General features: G+C 36.6%; 1 non-coding gene across 1 annotated transcript; it reads left to right on the top strand.

The window, feature by feature from the left end:
- Positions 1 to 287: 287 nt before the first annotated feature.
- Positions 288 to 394, top strand: LOC132604817 (small nucleolar RNA R71). Its single transcript, XR_009568912.1, has one exon. It is a non-coding gene; the product is annotated as a small nucleolar RNA R71 (small nucleolar RNA).
- The last annotated feature ends 3,006 nt before the right edge of the window (positions 395 to 3,400 follow it).

Genomic DNA, 3,400 nt, shown 5'->3' on the forward strand with positions numbered 1-3,400 from the left:
TCATCAAGCCTCTTTGTCAGTAAAGAGAGACTAGTGGCCAATTGTGCCAACGTCTGTTGCGTTTCCTGGCTGTCTTTCACAATATTTTGAATTAATGGTGTTCCAAGTGATAGCCCATCAGAATTACTTGAATGCCAGGCTTCGCTATGTGTAGTCAATCGATCAATTATATCAGTAATAGTAGCATAGGACTTATTCATGAAACACCCGCTGGCAGCATTATTGGCTATTGCTTGGGTCATAGGATCCAACCCTCTATAGAACTTCTCCTTCAAATCTGATCTGGAAAACCATGTTTTGGACTCCTATCCAAATATTCTTTGTACCTCTCCCAAGCTTCAAAAAGTTGTTCCCCATTACGTTGTTTGAACTCATAAATCTGATCACGAATTTTAGCTCTTTTACTCGGAGGATACCACTTCCTGAGAAACACTCTGACTATCTCTTCCCATGTAGTAATAGAGTTTCGGGGCAGCTTTGTGAATCATTTTCTTGCTTCTCCGGCTAACGAATATTTGAAGAGTTTCAGCTGAACTGCTTCTTGAGTCACACCCCGCTGGATATCCTGAAAGCATACATCCAGAAAGCTTGTTATGTGTTGCTGAGGGTCATCATCGACTGCATTATGAAAGTATCCCTCTTGTTTGAGCATATGATAGAGGGAATTATCAAACTTGATAGTAGTAACAGTCACCCTCGGATGAATGATTGCAGATGCAAAGTCTTCATCTGCTTCTAGTTCATCAACAAAAACATTCTCGATTGGAAGTTCGTTGTTGGCCATGATAACCTGGTTTACAAGGTAGCAAACAAGGTGTGTCCGAATATGATAAAGACTTTAAGAAGAGTAAACACTATTTAGTAATTTCAAAATTGTATTCCCCGGCAACGACGCCAAAATTTGATACGCTCAAATTACATCTATTAATGGTATAATGCGGACGTTGTCAAATATAATAACCCAACAAGGTTGGGGTCGAATCCCACAGAGAATATGGTGTGAAAAGTTTACTAAACAAGTATTATACTAATCTTGTGGTCCTGGTGTACTCCAGAAAAAGGTTTTATAGTTGTTTTGGTTTGTGGACTAATTTAAAGTGACTGGAAATTTCAAGTTGTAAATATTTAGGTAAAAAGAACCAAAGTTGTATCCCCTTCAAATAAAGTGTATGATCACGAATATCGATCTTGATATACTTCTAATGGACTGTTTGTATGGATGCACTTAACCTTTATGTGAATCTGAACTATTTCCCAATAAGAAAAGATTATTTCTTTCTATGATTTTTCCAAAGATAAGAAAGTATGCATGAAGAACGGTTAATTATGCCAAATAAATTCCTCTTATTCCTAAGTGAATTTATTAAACAAGGTTTAAAGCCCTGAGTTCTTGTTATTTGTTCTTACCTAACCCTAGCTATTTTCCCAAATAAACTAAAGTTTATGGCGTTAGCTAATGTTTGCAACCACTAACTGCATGATGAAAATGAAGAACAAATAAACCCTAACAATCCATTACGCGTATATTGTTCGCGATCCCCAATCACAACACACCCATCCTTGGGTTCACAACCTTAGTAAAGGTGTTTAGCTACTCATGGCAACAAGAAAACAATAAAAGATGGAAGATTGCATAATTGAATTTTGGATTGAACTTACGAATAAAACTTGAAAGTAATGAATGTAATTGTTCGGAAATCTTCAGAAGCAATAACAACTCAAAAGTAATTACTACAAGTCTAAAACTCCAGATGTCTGAAAAATAAAACCTAAACAGGTATTTATACAAGTCAAACTCAGAATAATCAACCCAGTCCTATTCCATCTCGGCTTGCACATCGACGGGTCATCTTTGCACTTCAACGGTCGTCGATATGCTCGATGACCATATCGACGATTTGAGTATGCCTTTTTCATTCTGTATGAACTCCACCGTCGAAGGACTTCGACGGACCATCGTTCATGTAGACGGTGCAAGTCGACGATCTGATGATGATCTGATGATTTGTCACTTCGCAAGAACTTATCGACGAGGCAACTCGACGGACCATCTAGCATGTTGATGGTCCGTCGTTATGCTTATCAGAACAAATTGCTTATTTTCCTCGTTTTTCGCTTTCTGAGCATTCTAACTTCAAAATACTTGCACAACACACAAAACACATCAAACTAACACAAAATTGATCGAAAACAAGTAAAACTTAGAGTTAAAAAGAATTGGATGTGAAAACATTCCCGGCACATCAGTGCGTTCGCGCCACTCCCAAGCGCGTTCGCGCAGGGTTAATCCCTACTCTGGAAGTCTGTCTTGAAATGCTCATAATGTTTGATTCCGATGTTGGATCGATGCACGGTTTGTTGCGTTGAAAACTAGACTTCCTGAACTTCAATTTAGGCTTTTGTTTCACTTCAAAACTCCTGATATACTAGGATATATTCCTCTCTCAAGTTAGACCAAAATTGTTGTGTGAACCTTGCCCACCTTTTCTTGAAAGTTCCAATAAACTTAATTTTATTAATTCCCTTGTTCTCCAATCCTTCCATAACCTATTACATGAACTTAAACCCTCATAACCATAAGATAGGTGCATATAGTCTCATATGTCCTAGAAAATACTTTCAGTGTCTACAATGGGACAGCTAACACCTAACAAATCTCAACGTACAAAACTATGAGGTGTAACATATAACCACCAGAATATGTAATATTTTAATAGGCTTGTAGTGGCTACAAAAGATATGTTAGAGAAAGATTCTCTAAATTGTATGTATGTCTCGATTTTCTCCTAAAGTAGCAAAATCTTAAAAGAAGGTTCTAAGCTATCAAGATTTGATGTTTTATGTGGTTAAGCCAAGTCCAGATGATTATGTTTCAGTCTTGAAGAATGAGAATTTTTTATAAATGTGACAAATACAAATCCATTCCCTGAAGTGAATGTGACAGTATGTGGTAAGCTTATAAATGAGGACGTGTGTTTGGTTGTGAAGTTATCACGACTCATCTCTAGAAGAGGTAGAATAATTGAGAAGAAATATTCTGAATATTCTATGTTTGATTTCCGAAGTAGTAAACTCAGAAACTCTACTCTTGAAGTAGTAGAACTTTGAGGTCTACTTCAGAAGTAGTACAACTCTGAATTTTCCTTCAGAAGTAGTAAGACTCTGAATTCTACTCCTGAAGTAGTACAACTCTGAAATCTACTCCCGAAGTAATAGAATTCTGAAATTTACTCTTGAATTAGTAAATATTCTGAAATTTTACTCCTGAAGTAGTAGCACTTTGAAATTTACTCCTGAAGACCCTGAAATTTACTTTCGAAGTAGTAAACTTTTAAACTTTGCTCCCGAAGTAGTAAACTTTAAACTTCACTCCTAAAGAAGAAAGAACTGGTAATATATC

The sequence above is a fragment of the Lycium barbarum genome, chromosome 7 (assembly GCF_019175385.1).
Source record: "Lycium barbarum isolate Lr01 chromosome 7, ASM1917538v2, whole genome shotgun sequence".
Lineage (NCBI taxonomy): Eukaryota > Viridiplantae > Streptophyta > Magnoliopsida > Solanales > Solanaceae > Lycium > Lycium barbarum.